We start from the raw sequence: 17,769 nt of genomic DNA on the forward strand, positions 1-17,769 counted from the left end.
GTTCCACAAGACTGTGCAGACCTGATTCCAAGATGGCAGCAATGGCTCCAAGTCAGGACTCAGTCCTCCTGACTCTTGCTCATCAAACATTCCGCTGCTGGTTTAGAAAGCCCGTGCAGGGAGGAACCCAAGTCCACAAGAGACGCTGGAGTTCTAACCACCGGTGCCTGGGACTGTGGCCTTATTTGAAAATAGGGTCTTTGCAGATGATCAAGTTAAGATGAGGTCAGAGTGGACCTGGCCCAATAGGACTAGTGTCTTCTTAATAGAGGGAAATTTGGATCATAGACAGACATGCATAGAAGGAAGATGATCTGAAGACAGACAGCCATCTAAGGCACTTATAGGGCCCCCAGAATCTAGGAGAAACGCCTGGAATAGGTTCTCCCTCATAGCCCTCAGAAGAAACAAACCTGCTGACATCTTGTTCTCAGAATCCTGACCTCCAGAACTGTGAGACCATAAATGTCTGTTGTTTAAGCCCCCAGTTCATGGTAGTACTTTGTCACAGTGGCCCTGGAAACGAATCCAGAGCCCCAGGGTTCCTGTTTCAGGGACAAGGCACGCTTCAAGCCTTGGACGTCCTTCCCTGGATCGGAGGCCTGTTCCCCTCTTGCAGACGATGCTCCTTCTGCTGCACGAGCTGAGTCATCACTGCAGCTGAAAGACTGGGGCCCCCAGGGAATAACTGGGGTGCTTAACATCTGCCCTGCTCTCCAGGAAGCAAATATCTTTCTCTTTTCTTCTTGGTTCAGGACAAGATGTAGCTTAAAAAAAAAAAAAGAACAAAACAACTGCAGCGTGGGTCATAGCTCTGCTCACGTTAAGATGCACAAAAAAACGAAGCTGGGGTAAACCACCAGGAAGAGCTCTGATAAACACACAGCACCTCGTCATTGAATCCAGAGGCAAGACGAAGGCAAGCAGCCGGCTCAAGGCATTCTGGACTCGTCTCAAGCACAGAGCTGTGCCACCTGAAACGCCAAATGACGAATGAGTGCCTACGCGTTCACTGACGGAGCCCAGCTGGGGGCATGAGAATCTGCTGCAGCTGTGGCTGTCTTTGCCCTCTGTTGCTAAGAGCTTGGCCAGAGGAAATCAAAGCTACAAGAGAAAAAGTGGGCCCCGGTGACATTTTTGAGTTCTTAAATTTAGCTGAGCTAAGTTAGATCTGTCAGTGGACTTTTCAGTTCAATGATCCAATAATTTCTCGCACTATGCAATATAACTTGGTATCATATCACTTGGTACAGAAAGAATCTAAACCCTAAACACAGACAGGGAGAGGCCAGAAAACAATAACCCATATGGTACAGACATCAGGAAACGGCATCACCTGAAGGACGTGTGTAAATTGGAAAAAGAAATCAGAATATTGAGGGACACCGCCAAAGCTGCCTGAAAATGTCCTCAGGGGCTGCTGAGTAATCCAAGGTGTAGGCCCATTCTGGGACCCTGACAGCAAGACCAGGACCTTCTAATGAAAGTTACAGGGAGCTGAAATTTGTCTAAAGACAGGAACATCCTCATTTTTAGAGTGACTTTTAAGTAGACAGAGAGAATACCAGATTCATGGACACTTGGACACTGAAGGAGGGGAAAGTTCTGCCAATGCAATTAAGGTCCTTCAACCTTTAGTGTTCTCAGATCCCATGATTCCCCCTCAAAAAATAAAGAGCATATGAGCCTTCATTTAAAATAAACTCCAGATCCCTGTTCAGTGTTATTCATAATTCAACGTGTGGCCCTTGCCCTATAAAAAATCCCTCTGAACCCTTTCTTGAGACCCCCTGGAAGTCAACGTGCCGTTCCTGGAACAGCCTGTGGCAGCCAGAGATAGAGAAACCAAACCAAAGTCTTAACTGCAGAAACGTGAACACTGAAAACTGGAAGGCACGCCTCAGACCCCCACTGTGATGGTTCACAGGCCGAGGCGGGGAAGGCGACAACCTACAGGCACCTCCATTCCCATCTGGGACTCATTCCAGGGAAGCAGGACACTCACGTCCTCCTGGGGCCAGGCAAGGCTGTCAGGAGACTGCCCTTGCTGCCAGTCTCCCTCCTGACTGGCTGGATGGCAGGGAGAGCAGGTATGACATGGTCTTCCTCTCATAGTGACCAGCCCAATAGCAAGGTTAAAACCTGTGGCTCGGGACTTGAATTTATATCTTGACTCCCACCTGAGTATTCTATTTTCTGGACCTTATAGCAGAAAACACCCTCAAATGTCCCTGTTTCTGGACTGGGATCAAGACACTGTCCCCGGGCCAAGACAAGGATCAGGAACCTTCAGAAGTCAGGGAATAACCAGGAGCAGGTCGTGCAGCCCTAACCGGGGGTCCCCAGGAGACAAAGGTCTGAACCCCACATCCAGCCTCTGGGACCCATACCCACCATCTCCTTCAGACCTGAAAAGCTGCCCGATGGGCAACGAGAGCTGCTAATGCCTGCTTCATAGGATCCAGCGTTACTCAACTCACACACCGGCATTGCGTGGAGGAGAGGGTCACCCACCTGAGAGCAGTCTGAAGCAATCAGTGGTCATTTCCAGAGGGGTTTAGTGCCGCTGATCACAGCGCCATGGCCTTGAGGAAAAGTCGGATCCATTCTAAGCTCAGACAGTAAACAGGAAGAGACTTTGTAGAGGACAAGGTGTCGGGGGAGAATGTAAAATAAAATGAAAGTCACTCAGTCGTGTCCGACTCTTTGTGACCCCACGGACTATGCAGTCCATGGAATTCTCCAGGCCAGAATACTGGAGTGGGGTAGCCATTCTCTTCTCCAGGGGATCTTCCCAACCCAGGGATCCAACCCAGGTCTCCTGCATTGCAGGTGGATTCTTTACCAGCTGAGCCACAAGGGAAGCCCGGAGAATGTGAGGGAAGGGCACCTTTGGATGCCCTGAGAGAGAGTCCCAGCCCCAGGGGCATGTCCTTCAGGATCGCACTGGGCGAGGGCCTGAAAGGGGCCACTGGACTGATGCTTTGAGGTCACCAGTGACCTGGGCCAGCGCGGCTCCACGACAAGTGTGGGGAGTTCCCGGTTCCGAGGCTGATGGAGGAAGAGGCAGGACCACGAGGTGGCAGTGTTGCACAGCAGGCTTTGCTGGGTGCCGCGTGGACAGGCTGCAGGAGGATTCCCCCCACCCTCCCTCCCCACCTGAGACAACAGTCAGGACCACTACCCAGCAGGGGGAGAGGGCAGGGAACTCCCAAAGGAGGGGGGGGCTGTATGTCCCGTGGTGTAGCTCACAGACCCCAAGGGGGTGGCTCCCAAGAGGGACCATGACTTTACAGTCATGGGGGTCTGTCACAGCGATGCTATCTCAGTGGGTGCAGTTTCATAGGTGTGCAAAGCAAGGACTCTGAGAGGCTAAAAGTATGCTTATTTGTGTGTGTGTGCTGAGTCGCATCCGACGTGTCTGACCGTAACCCCAGGCTCCTCTGTCCATGGGATCCTCCAGGCAAGAATACTGGAGTGGGTTGCCATGCCCTCCTCCAGGGCATCTTCCCGACCTGGGGATCGAACCCGCATCTCTTACGTCTCCTGCGTTGGCAGGCGGGTGCTTTACCCCCCGAGCCACCTGGGGAGGCGGTGCTTCTTTGGGCTGTATTTAAACTGTGAGCGTTTGAGTTGAGTGCCAGTAGGAGGGAGTCAGGGGCCTTCTGTGAAATAAGTGAAGAAGCAAACCACATGGGAGCCAGCTTGCTGGGACCACCTGTAACCCATTTATAGAACCCCAGGACGGGTGGGGGGTGGGGCAGACCAGCGTATGCTGGAGAGGACAGCGGTTGCTCCCAAAGGAGCCAGGCAGAGGAGGGAGCTAGAGTCGGGGGGAGGGCAGACCTGAGAACAGGGGGATCCCAGAGCAGGGAGAGGAGAGCGTGGGGGAGGGGTCATGGGGGAGGAGCCGTGCGGGAGGGATGCTCCCTGGGGGTGTTGCACCAAGACAGCGGTGAGGGGGGGCACCCAGGGGTAGCTGATCTACTCTGGCATCACTGCTGGCCCCTCACACATGCATCTGCTCAGGTCTGTGGGCCACAGCCCATCTGACACCTGTATCTTGTCCCAAAGAGACAACAACAGCGCCAGCCTCCCCCCGCGGAGCCAGATTTGTACCCAATTCTAAGCTCTCACGTGTGTAAGCTTCATGAAATGATCTTTCTACCTTTGAAATGATGGCGCTGGAGAAGCTGGTTCTAACACACATCTCATCAGGGACGCTTATCATTTCCTCCCATCAAAAAAGAAACAAAAGACAGAGATGTCAGTGCTCAATAGTCAAGAGTGGCCTCGGGTAAGCTGAAAACACAGAGAAAGTCAGGCACTGAAATATGAATATTCACATCAGGACCCAAGGGACAGCATAAAGCTAGGCAGGTTTGCCTTAGGTGGAAAAAAAAAAATTGTGCTCAGACCTTTAAACCTGACTGCAACCTGACCAGATGTTTCAATCCAAAAAGGAAGGTGAGTCAGCCTGGGAGCATGGTGAAGGCAGAATCAGCAGAGGTGACAGTGGCCCTGAGCTCTGAGTAGGGGAGGGGGAGCCTCGGCTAACACCCCAATACTTCTGGCCAGCTGGCATGTCCGTCCCACCAAGGAGGTGCGTGCTCCAGGCTTGCTCAGCTTGATGCTCGTCAGCCTTGCCCTCACACACGTGGCTTCTGTATCCTGGCTGAGGATCAGCCCAGGACGATTAAATCAGAATCCTTGAGGGTGGGGCCTGGGCCTCGGCATCTTCAAAAGCTCCCCCAGGTGATTCCAGCTCTAAGCAGCCCTGATCTGACTAGGTTCCCCAGCACTGACTCTATGCCCACCACTGCCTATGTTCTCAAGGGTCTGCACTGGTCAATTAAATAATGGTGTTCTGATTCTGCACAGTAGACCAGAGTTTGGTCAATGTGAAGGCTTCACTCAGCGTGGTTCTTCTCAATGTGCTGGTGAAAATAAGCCAGCAGGACTGAGGGCCGGCCCCAGAGTGCTGAAGAATCCACCGAGGTGATGAAATAAATGTTGCTTCCAGAAGCCTCCTGGGTGAGGATGGCCACTTCACTGGCCAAGAAAACTCAAGCCCAACTTGATGGCCCCTGTATTTTACACAGGTAAAGTAATAACCTGAGAAACAAAGGATGGACCAGCCAAATGGCCAACAACAAATTCTCTGAGAGTCGAGCTCCAAAGGGTCATGTCTATTGTCTTTCATGTGTCTTTAACCTTTACCCTTGATGCCATGGACATAGCTGACTGCCTACCCTACATCCATTCTCCACGTCTTCTTCCTAACAGAAGGGAGGAGTCCCTTAAAGAGCTAAGTCTTGGGGAATGGGCTCCACTTCAGCTTCTGGGGGCCCTCACACTTGCTAAAGTCTGATGCCATCCCCTTGCCAGCCTGTGTTCAAGAAAGGACAAGTGGCTCCGATCTAGTCAATGAGACACAGGAGCTGGTGTTCTTTAAAGCTTTCTAATGAAGCATAACACACACACAGAAAGTGCATGTCATCTGTGCATGCTAAGTCACTTCACGGACTGTAGCCCGCCAACCTCCTCTCTCCATGGGATTCTCCAGGCAAGAGTACTGGAGTGGGTTGCCATTTTCTACTCCAGGGGATCTTCTCGACCTAGGGATCAAACCTGCATCTCTTGCGTCTCCTGAATTGGCAGGCAGATTCTTTACCACTAGCATAACCTGGGATGCCCATTCTAGTATGGAACAAGCCAAATTTATCTGTTCTACTGTTGTGAGTATTTGGCTGCCTTCCTGTTCAGGAGTATTACAAATTGTGCCGCTGTGAACATTTTAGTGTGTTCATCGACAGACATGTATATGCACGTCTATAGGGCACATACCTGAGGAGACACTGGGCCAAAAGGTATGTGTATGTGCAATGTTAGTATACACCTCAAACTATTTTCTACGGTGATTGTACCAATTTAGCCCCTATCTGTAGTGCAGGAAAATTCCATGTCCTTGTTAACACATGTCTGTTTTCATTGGTACCATTTGGTGGGGGTATAGGAGAGATCCTGTGACTTTTGCTGTGGGCTTCAGTTATTCCTCCTCTTTTAGAGAGCTATAGAAAGCCAGCCAGTTCTCCCCATGAATATGAATGAGAAGCAACAGCCCAAAGGGTTATTAGTGGCCAAGTACAGTCAATTGCTACCATGTAAAAAAAGAAAGGACTTGGTAGACATCACTAAGCTAGTCAACAAGTCAGTCTTTTACCTTATCATTTAGGCTGGTTGCTTTGGTTTTTCTGGTATCTGTACTGGAAAGTATCTTTAGTGTTAGCTTCATAAAGCACTTGAATCTCACAACATCCCTGCTTCATTTTCCTAATGTGAAAACCAATCACCAGTGAAACTCAATCATTCCCCAAAGGCCAGGGGAATTAGCAAAGCATTAGGATTTCAGACGCCCAGCTTCCTGTTTTTTTCACCCACGCTATGCGGCGCCCCCTTTCCTAGTATAGCTGTCATCGCTCATTTTGTGAAAATGGCTGTGAGTCCTTGGATGATGCGGCTGCTCTTTTACAGTGATACCACATTACATAGCTAAGATGCAAACAGCCATGCCACCTAACGCAGGGGCCAACTATCTTCTGAAAACAGCGTTAGCAAGCTCTCTCCTTTCTACGCTCTGTTATGGGGAGACTGTCGTCTACATGAGGCGAATCCCTGGTCCTCCAGGGAAAAATAGACTGGTGATTTTTAGTCATAAATCTCTAATGAGGAAACGAAGATGGTGAGAAGAACAGGAGCAAAAATTATAGTAGCAAGTTCATCTTCCAGCTAGACAGACACAGGAGCTGTAACTACCAGCTTCCCAACTTAGAAACCCAAGAATATTTCACCTAGTTTTGTAAAGGTGTAATTCATAGATATAAGAATTCAATGGAGCAGGGGAAGTCAGGTCAGTGACCTAAACATCTCCTCACTAGAAAACAGCCTTTGTGATTCAGCCTAACTGATCTGCCAACACACAAGATTATAAAGATTCAGCAGTAAATGTCTTCTCAGGCCAGGGTGAGGGGGCAGAATTCATCAGTGTCTCCTTCCATCTAGAGTGAATTCATGGTCTTCAAGATCCAAATCAATCAGTGGAGTTACTCTGGGAGCAAAGATTCCTGTCTTGTACAGGACAGGCAACCAAACTCCTCATGTCACTTAAATCCTCTGATGGTGTCACTCTGGAATTCTAAAAAATCCCATATTCCATAGTCTTGCCTTCAGGGTACTATGACTGGGCCATGAGTACCACTCTGACTTATTTTGCTCCAAACATGTTGGTCTGTTCCTTGAACATATCATGTTATTATGGCTTCAGGGGCTTTGCACTTACTATTCCTCCTCTGGAACCTTCCTCCCCAGATTATTGTCTAGTGGGCAGAACTCATTCTTCCCTTCTTGAACATCACCTTCTCAAAAGGCCTTCCTTGACCACCTTCTCTGAGTAGCTCCCCATCACTCTATCATGCCACCTGGTTTATTATCTTCCTAGCACTCACTGAAGCCTGCAAACACTTGTTAATTACCTATAAGCTCCATGACATCAGGGACCCATACGGTCAGATCTCCTAGATTGTGAGGTTCATCTAAAGGCTACACCATATCATCCTGAGATTACATTTTTTTTAAATGGGCTTTTCTACTCAGTCATTTTATGACAAATATATTAGTCAGCAGTATAGTGCCAGTTAGCCCCAGGGGAAACCATTAGGCTTTTGAAAAAAATCTGATGATGAATGTGATACCTGTTCTCCAGAGTACCTGTGAACACACACATATGACCTTTAGCCAGAGTGGACTGTACAGAAATGAGTACCACCGCTTCAAAGAGAGCTGTGCAACATACCTGCCATCCTCAAGCACAGTCAGTGAATTGTCACTAGAACGCTCACCTGAAACAAGACTTTTGGTTCAAGCTTCCCATTTTACAGACGAGAAAGCTTGAGGTGCAGATTTAGCAATTAAGTTTCTCAGGGTCAGGGAGATAGGTTAATAACAAAATCAGTCTAGGCTCCAGTCTCCAGACCCCTGAAGGATCCTTTCATTTCGAGAGCAACACACCAGGTAAGTGCAGCCACCGTAAGTGGATAAAGGCAAAGCGCAGGGAGAAAGCTGCGGGTCCCCTGCCTGGAAGGCAAGAGACTGCCGGTGCTCACAGCTGTCAAGCCGGCTAGGGGAGAGGGAGACGAAGGGAGACGGAGAGGAACAAAGACCAGCCCAAACCCACCGCTCCCTGGGGTGCTGAGCACCGCTTCCCCCTGCATCTTCCCCTTGGTGCCGCCCAGCCCTGAGGCCCTCTGCCCCCAACCGTCCGCAGCAGCCTGGCCTCGGGGTTTCCACCAAAGCCCCTGGGGCCTGAGCTCCTCGGAGAGGCCAAGGCCCTCCCCGCTTGAGGGCGAGAAATGTCATGCAGACCAGGTCTGGGCAAGGCCTGAGCGAAGGCCGCGGAGGGCGGAGGGGTGGGGGTGGGGATGGGGGACAGGAAGGGCGGGGGAGAGGGAGGAACTCGGCGGGCACCAAAGCCCCCTGGGTCCGTTTCTCAGGACTTGAGGGTCTCGGCTTCAAGAACGGGAAAAAAGATCTCCACTTCAGCTCCCTGGAGCTGCCCTTGACCCCCCAGCACGCGAACGCCGCAGCCCACCCCGCCGGCCTGACGCTCCTTCCCGGAGCGGGGTGGGGCGGGGGAGGAGAGGGCGGGTCCCCGCCGGGCCCCGGAGCTCAGCTCGGCCCCGGGACAGGGGTCAGCGGGGCGGGGCTGCCCCACGGCCGGGTCCTCCGCCTCCGCCCCTCCGCGCGGCCCGCGCGCCCCTACCGGTAGTAGCGGTCATCTCGGAAAGGCGTGAGGTCCTCCTTGAGCTCGCGGTACGCTTCCTGGAGCCGCTTGCACAGGTGCTTGAGCTCGCTGCAGAGCGGGGGCTCGAAGGCAGGGTACTCGGCGTCCATGCCCGCGCCGCCCGCCCGCCCGCGCCCGGCGCCGCCGCCGTCCGCGCGAGCCCCGGCGTCCCCTCCTCCCAGCCGCTCCGCCCTTTGTATCGCTTCCTTCGCCCCCTCGCTCTTCCCAGCTCCGGGGACCGGGGGCGGGGGTGGCCAGCTGGGCGGGACCGAGGAACAGGAGAAGCAGGTGGCGGGGGAGGTGGGGAGGGGGCGCGCAGCAAGGTGGGGCCGGCGCGCTCAGGGCGCCAGCGCTACGGCCTGGGGAGCCGGCCCCAGGGAGGATGGGGATGGGGGTCCCCGCCCCGCCGCCCCGCCCCGCCGAGGGGGGCCTAAGGAGCAGAGGGTGCCGCGCCCATCGGCCGCCGCCCAGGGAGGAGGAGAGGGAGCGGACGGAGGTGGGGGTGGGGGAGTCCAACACAAGATCATCTGCCACCCAGGACGAAAATAGAAAGAGCCCCCTGGCTGCTGCTCGTGTGGGTAAAGGGAATACGCTGGAGGTGAAAACTGAAAGGAAACTGGGGCTTGGGGACGGGACCCAGAGCCCCCTTGCTGAAGGTCAAAGGCTGGAGCCGGGTATCAGTTCAGCACCACGGACAGCTCCCGAAAAGCCTTTTCCCGCCCCATCCCCCACCCCCGTTTCCTGGGTTCCACTTGACCTGATGTAAAATCATTTTTTTTTTAAACATTTTAAACGAAACCCATCACGGTTATGTCATAATATTTTTTAATGATGAAGAAACGTGGCCAATTGAGATGCCTCTTACCACACGTTCTATAGCCACAAAAATAAAATAAAATAAAAAATCAAGTCTCTGCAAAGGCGTTTTTCTCATCCTCTGCAAAGCTTCACACTACTGTGTAAAATAAAACTCACATATCAACACACCCTCCATGGGACTACTTATCCAAAGACAGTGTCATCTCCTTTTGTGAATTTTCCATATAACAAGTGGAGAAACAGTTGTTCCAGATGATGCCAGTGTGCTTCCAGCTTAATTCAGGACAGGTTTCCATGTGAGGTTGATTGTGCAAGCGGGGGAGAAGCCTTTTATAAATATACATTTTGGGGCCCAACTCAATACTATTGAATCTAAATTATAAAATGTGGTTCTCAGGAACCTATATTTTTTCAAGGCTCTGGTGAGTCTAATGATCACTCATGTTTAGATATTCTCAGAATTCCTGTATTTCCTGCTACTTTATTGTGCTCTAATTTCACCCACTCTTCTTACTCTTTACTTTTATCATACTGTTTTATTTCCTGCCTCCCCTTACATTTGGGAACACCTTGTTTGTCTGCTAGCCAAGCTGTCCCCTCGGGTTTTGCAAGTATTCCCATAACTTCTGAATGCCCTGCACTGTGCAGTTAGGTTTTAGCCATACCTCAACAACGTAAGCATGGCATATAACCATTTCAAGAGGACAAAGAATGGAGCTCAGAACTAACTTGATACACCTAAAATACTGTGCAGAAAGACACACACAGTCTGTATTGTGATAAAGATTATGAGACCAGCATATGCCATATTTCAATTATTTTACGACTGGCTACAGAAAGCTTATCATTAAAGGAAATATTAATTAATCTCGGAGATACCCCCAGAACACTTAAAATTTCTCCAGGACCCCTCCTCTAGTTTCTCCAGCCTACACTCTCCTCCACTTTGAACTAACTGCTGCAGCCCCTAAAGGACAATGTAAGTCTCCTGGCTCCAGCACCGTGGGGGTAACTAAGGTGCTACGTTACCTCTTTCATCACAAAGAGCTGGAAATGCTAGATAAAATGTCACATGTACACAGGCGCTGGTACATATATAACAACTCTGTGAACATCACACATCTGAGCCACACAGTACACTGTAATTACTACCAGCTGTGAACTGGCTGCCTTATGCCTTGTGCAGAGCTGTCGTCTACGCCATCTCTTCACCATCAACCGGGAAATTCCCTCCCTCTATTTTTGGGTCCCATGCCTCTGTCTTTAATGGTAGCACATATTCTCCAGTTGGAGGATCCAGTTCCAGGATGGCTCACTCACACTGCTGGTGCTTTGATGCTGGGAACACAGCTGAGCTGCTGGTGAACAGCCTCTCTCAGAAAGGCCTCTCCATGAAGCTGCTTGGGCTCCCTCAGAGCATGGTGGTAGGTTCTCCGGAAGAGATCGCATAAGCTGACAGGCCTTTTAAAAGCCAGTGCCTAGAAGTCTCAGGACAGCACTTTCTTTGTGGAGCAGTATAGACCCAGCCAGGCAGCAGAGTTTTGTGGCTTAGGTTTCTTTGTTTTTGCTATATAGCATGCCACTGTGTGTATATATAGCACAATTTATCCATTCTCCTCTTGTCAGTTTTTTGTTATTCTGATTATGAACGTTCTTGTGTATTTTTTGGGAAGGGCATAAGCACTCATTTTACTAGGGTTTATACCTAATGAAATCACTGGGTTATAGATTAGGCATATATTTGGCTTTAGTAGATATAGTCAAACGGTTTTCCAAAGTGATTGTGAAATTTTACTCCCCACCAACAATGTACAAGAATTCCAGTTGTGCCATATCCTTACTACTCTTGGTTTCATCAAGATTTTTATGTATTTATTTATTAGTAGTGTGGCATATGTAATCTTAGTTCCCCCATCAGGGATTGAACCCGTGACTCTGTACTGGAAGTGCAGATTCTTAACCACTGGACTGCCAGGGGAGTCCCCTTGAGGTTTTTACTTGCAGGCATTCTAGTGGTCTGTAGTGATCACCGTGATTTTTGCCCCATCTTCACTCTAACTTCTAAAGAAAGTGACTTTGCTGCTAGTTCCCAAAATGCTTGAGGAATTTATGGTGCAGACTGGGTTGTTTTTTAGCTTTCCTCACTACAGGCAAAGCATCTAGGCTTTGCATATCTGCTCACTTGCTTTATGATTTGCAAAATTTTGTTATTATCATCTGCTCTCCCATTTGCCCTGTTCTTGAGGGTGTATGATTTGTTTTTTTAAATCCCTTTACTGTCGTTTTAGTGGAGCTTTGAGGGGGGGCGTGTGGAGTTTTAGCAACAGTAATGAATGCTTAGTACCTTCATTTTAGCCATGTCTTACTAACAATGCTGGGGCTTCCCTGGTGGCTCAGAGGGCAAAGTATCTGCCTGTCAATGCAGGAGATGCAGGTTCAATCCCTGGGTTGGGAAGATGCCCTGAAGAAGGAAATGGCAACCCACTCCAGTATTCTTGCCTGGAGAATCCCATGGACAGAGGAGCATGGTAGGCTACAGTCCATGGGGTTGCAAAGAGGAGGACATGACTGAGTGGTAATACACACACAGCACTGACAATGTTAATGGGCTTGCCTGGTGGCTCAGACAGTAAAGAATCTGCCTGCAATGCAGGCAACCCGGGCTCGATCCTTGGGTTGCGAAGATCCCCTGGAGAAGGGAATGGCAACCAACTCCAGTATTCTTACCTGGAGAATTCCATGGACAAAGGAGCCTGGGAGGGGTTACAGTCCACGGGGTCACAGAGACACAGGACTGAGTAACACTAACAACAGTTACATGGGTGTGCAGTTCAAATAGGTACTTAATACATGTTTATTGAATGTTCTCAATTTATGCCTTGTACACTTTCACTTGTCAAAAGGGCCATTATCTTATTCTGATGCTCTTATGAAACTGCAAGAGGGCAAACATATTCATTCAATTGTGGCTAAGAGCACAGATGCTAACAAGAAGGATGAGTGACACCACCACTTTTAAACAATGAGCTTGTGCTGAACACTCCCTAAGTTTTGGCCCCTTTGCAGTCATGAGTTAGTGGGTAGGATTATGTAGAGCACTTAGTACAATGCCTGGCCCACAGTGAATGCTCATTAATGGGTTAACTACCTTGGATCATTTACATATTTCCTCTCCCCAAAAGCACTGATATCCATGCTTTCTCATTATAGAAATGTAAATAACATATATAAGTTTAGGCAAGAGAATGAAAATCATCCATCCATCCATCGCTGATAATCACTGTAAACATTTAAAAAAAACTTTTCTTATAATATGTATAATACTTTAAACTACTGTCCCAAACCCTTCAGTGATTGGCTGGGATCTCTTCATATCATAGAGAACTGTAAAGGCACTAACTAGTTTACAGAAAACTTTTCCTGTCAACATTGATAGCCAGCAGCTCACTTCTAGTGTGACAAAATCATCTTCTCTAAGACCAAGACATTATCAGTTTTTCTTTGATCTCTGGGTTATTTAGAATGCATCTCAAATTGTAAAATATTGAGACAATTTTGTCTTTTCATTGATTTACACATTAAATGCATTGTTTTCCAAAAATATAGTCTATTTGGTATAGATTACTTGAACTTTGTTGATGCTTGCTCTATGGTCTCCTACATGATCAATTTTTATAAATGTTCTACTCTTGTCTCAAAAGGTTTTGTGATGCTCTAGTTGTTGGGTGCCAAGTTTTATTTATATCCATGAAATTAGGCTTTTGAGCCTTGAAGTGAAGTGAAGTCATCCAGCCCTGTCCAACTCTTTGCGACCCCATGGACTGCAACCTACCAGGCTCCTCCGTCCATGGGATTTTCCAGGCAAGAGTACTGGAGTGGGTTGCCATTTCCTTCTCCAGGGGATCTTCCCAACCCAGGGAGAGAACCCAGGTCTCCCACATTGCAGACAGACGCTTTACCATCTGAGCCACAAAGGAAGCTTTGAGCCTTAGATCCATCTATAACGAAAGGAACTGTGTTGTATGCTCCCATCACAATGGTGCACTTGTCAATGAATCCCAGTAGTTCTATCAGTTGACTTTATATGTTCTGAGACTATTTAAACACTTTATGGAAATTTTCACACATACCCAGAAAGAGTCTAGTCTACTGAATTCCCGTGCTCACTCCCTGTCCACATTATCTACCGTCTCGCGACCAGCTTCAGTTCCGTGTCATCTGATTCCTCTACCATTTTTGCTTTGGGGACATATTAAAGCAAATTCCTGATATAACGTTTAACTTTAATATTTTTCTCTCATGAGGACTTAAAACAGACAAAGTATGTTGTACCTACAAGGGAAGAATTGTTTGATGTTAGTAAGCTGAAGGTTCATGGCTTTCAGGATTTCCTTTGGGAAAGCTGACCCCTTGTCTAGTTCAGTCTTCTGTGTCAGAATAGAGTCAAGGTGGGTGTGTGAAGCAGCTGCAGTGATGTCCTGTATCTGGTAGATGCTCAGTGACTACTTACCCTCTGAAAGCTTTAGGAATGGTCTTGGGAAGTCAAGCTTGCTCAACAGCTAACAACAACAGCTAAGGGCAAATGCTTTGGAAAAGTCTTGACATTATCCTTGTTCTTTTGCTGTCAGGATGAGCACTTGGTGCGGCTGAGCAGGGCTCCTGGCTGGGTGGGGAAACGGAGAGTAGTAGGGTGAAAGGGTTGACACCAAATGCTACCTCTAGGCACATCGAGGCTTGTGGTCAAACTTCCCAGTTTATACTGGAATGCTGCTGAATGAGACACTGCTTAGGATTAGTGGTCTCTTAAAAAAGCCCTGTTTATTACAGAGATTTTACACACAGTGAGTACCCACCCTGTTCCAGGTACTTTACAAGGCACTGGCCATTCTCAAGGAGTCCGCAGTGTAGACAGGACATGAACTGTTACATATTCATCCTAATCCACATGTGAGGAGAACGTGATGTGTGCTCTGAAGGAACACAGCAGGAGACTTGATCTAGACTGGGACAAGGGAAGGCTGTGCTGCAACTATGGTCTCGAAAGGGCTCTGCAGGATGAGCTGAGAGGTGACGCTGGGCTGATGGGGAAGGCGTGTCAGGCAGTGAGACAAGCTTAGACAAGGTCAGTGTGGTGAGCGGCTCGCAGAGAGGCACGGGGGCTCTGGAACACACACAGAGCAGTCATTTATCATTATTTATCATTCAGCATAAAGAGGTGTGAGAGCTGAGGCTGGAGGAGTGGTCAGGAGCTAATACCATGCTTACCTAGTGGGAAGGATGGTGACGCACGTCGAACCTCTCCAGCGGGCGCTCTGTGATCCTCTTGATGCAAGTGGGGAAACATACAGAGCTGCCGCTGAATCCTGCCTCAAGGTACCCAGCTGGTGAGCAACAGAGCCCAAGGGCTGGGTCTGGAGGTGACGCCTCTCACTGTCATGGCTGACTGCCATTAGAGGATTTTAACTTGAGCAGTGATATAAAAACAGGGATTTTTATTTTAAAAAATCACCCTGGCTGCTGCGTAGAGAACTGTCCGGGAGAAGAGGGAGCAGGAAGGAGTCTGGATGGGGGGTCACGAAGGCTTGTCCCAGGGTCAAGGCGGCAGAGGTGGAGTAGCGGGAGGAGAGATGAATGGGACCCGAAGGAGAGGGGTGGGCCAGGCAGGCTCCTCCGCACAACGGGGTTCGCCTCTGTTACTGAAAGGGGTGTGGGACCCAGCTCGCCGCTCAAAAGCCAATAAACAGGCCAGGCTGGTGGAAAGAAAGTTTATTTTAGATGTCAGCAACTGGTGGGGGCGGGGGGAGGACATCTTTCCAAAGGCCAGCTCCCCGCCCCACCCCCTGCCACCACGCAAGCAGTGGGGCAAGAGCTTTTATGGACAGAAGTGGGGAGGGGGCTACACGCCGTCACAGCACGGTCAGCTCTGACAGTCATCTTCAAACTCGTCTTCGGGGGTCTGATCGGCGTCATCCTGCTTGCTTTAGGTCCAGTTAATCTTCACTTCCAGGGTCCATTTGTCCCATTTCTCTGAGGCCAGCTCTTGGAACTGTGGTGGCTCACGTCCTGGGTGCAGTCTGATCTTCACCTAGTTAACCTCTCCGCCTTGTGTTCTAGTATCTGTAAGACAGCTCACAGGATATGGCTCAGAATGTTATCTGCAGCCCTTGAGAAAGAACTCAAGATCCTTGACTAAGCTTAATGACTACATTATTATAATTTACTCTCCTTTGTTTTCACATTTCTCACTTCTCAGAATAAACTTACTCGACTAAAACTTTCCACAGACAAAAGGTAGGCAGAGGACGTGGTGGGGTGGGGGCGAGGACCGTGGGGTCCTGTTCTGCTTCACTTGCCCTGGGCCTTGAGTGGACAAGATGAGCTGAGCCGGGAGAGGGATTTAGCAAAGCCTAGGGGACGTGACCCGGAGAAGGGAATGGCACCCCACTCCAGTACTCTTGCCTGGAAAATCCCAGGGATGGGGGAGCCTGGTGGGCTGCTGTCTATGGGGTCGCACAGAGTCGGACACGACTGAAGTGACTTAGCAGCAGCAGCAGCAGCAGGAGACGTGACCAGCTGGGACCTCACACTCTGAGACGCAGGGCTGGGACGATTTTGTCCATCCTGGGGTGACCTGTCTCAACAGGAATCTGGCATGGAGCAGGCACTTCATTTATAGCTGCTGAATTCATAGAAAAAGTTTTAAAATCTATGTCTTGAACCCCTTGAGTAACTTCAGGTGAAGCACTTAGCCCCCTTAGCTTCAACAATCCCAACACTGCAGTCAGATCTGAGGGCCGGCTTGCTCTGCATTCTGAAAAACAATGCACGCAAACATCGATGTGCTGGAGTTAGCTCATGCTGGCTCCTAACAGCTGATGGTTCAATTTTTAGGAATCTTGAGAGCTGATTGCTTAATGCAGTTATTTTTAAACATTAAGCTGCTACTCATTGTTCATCTCTTTCTGACCCCATGTTCAGAGATGTGTTGGTTGCTTGAAATGGGCTCTGGTGGGAATATTTACATCATGGAAATCAGCAAAAAGCCACAAATCAGGAGTTAACTTGGTTTTGTTTATTGCTTCCAGTCTAGGCTCTAGACTTAAGTCATGGAGACAATGTTAATAATGTAGTTTAGGGATTTCCTTGGTGGTCCAGTGGTTAAGACTCTGAGCTCCTGATGCAGGGGCCCCAGGTTCAATCCCTGGTCAGGGAACTAGATCCCATATGCAGCAACTAAGACACAGTGCAGCCAAATAAATAAAAAAATAAATTAAAAAAAATAATGTAGTTTTACCTTGAAAATTGTATCATGTCAGTTGCCACCGCATTGTAAATAACACAAAAATTTAGGTAATTTTCTTCCAGTATTTGGAAACCATTATCCTATTTAGCACAGAAATTGCTCATGTCATTAATGTCCGAGTAAAGTTCTGGCAATGCATGCAATATACATCTTTGCTGTTTCACATGTCTCACTCACAACCAACATTCATGTCAGAACCACGCTTATTTGTCAGTTGCAACCATAGGTTGGCTACAGATATAAGCGTTTAGAGAAAATCAACAAAAGCATTCTCTGAGACCCAAATGGTCATATGGAGTTATGATAGAGCACTGTATATTATTTGTAATTGTGTGTGATGCATTTTTTGTATCACGGCAATTTATAATGCTTATGTGGGTATATCATGCATTCAGGGTTTTGTTTCTAGAAAGTAGTTGTTACTAACAGATATTTACCAGCAGGTCAGTGCACTCAACCCTGAGCTGAAAGTCTTGTTCTCTGAGAAAGGGGATCTCAAAGGAGATGACACCCAAGCATCAGAGGACCAGCAGGAGTAGAGGGGAAGATGACCATGTCTGTCCAGCAGCAGGACACAGGCAGGCTGGATGACTTAAGAAAAGCACAGAGACCTTGGAGTTCTGATAAAGTTGTCATCGACATTTTATACTTCCACTCCTTCTACACGGTGAGTCAGTCAGTAGAGAAATAGATGCTCCCTGAATTTTCAAGAACACGCTGGCTTTCCATTCATGCAGCGCTAAGCTCTCTCGGAGTTGCTATGCCTCCACCTGCCACCTCCCCAGGGGGATTCAGCATCCATTTTTCT

General features: G+C 48.8%; 1 non-coding gene across 1 annotated transcript; it reads left to right on the plus strand.

The window, feature by feature from the left end:
- Positions 1–16,798: 16,798 nt before the first annotated feature.
- TRNAR-CCU (transfer RNA arginine (anticodon CCU)) lies at positions 16,799–16,871 on the plus strand. The gene has a single exon. It is a non-coding gene; the product is annotated as a tRNA-Arg (tRNA).
- The last annotated feature ends 898 nt before the right edge of the window (positions 16,872–17,769 follow it).

Source organism: Muntiacus reevesi, chromosome 3, assembly GCF_963930625.1.
Source record: "Muntiacus reevesi chromosome 3, mMunRee1.1, whole genome shotgun sequence".
Taxonomy (NCBI): domain Eukaryota; kingdom Metazoa; phylum Chordata; class Mammalia; order Artiodactyla; family Cervidae; genus Muntiacus; species Muntiacus reevesi.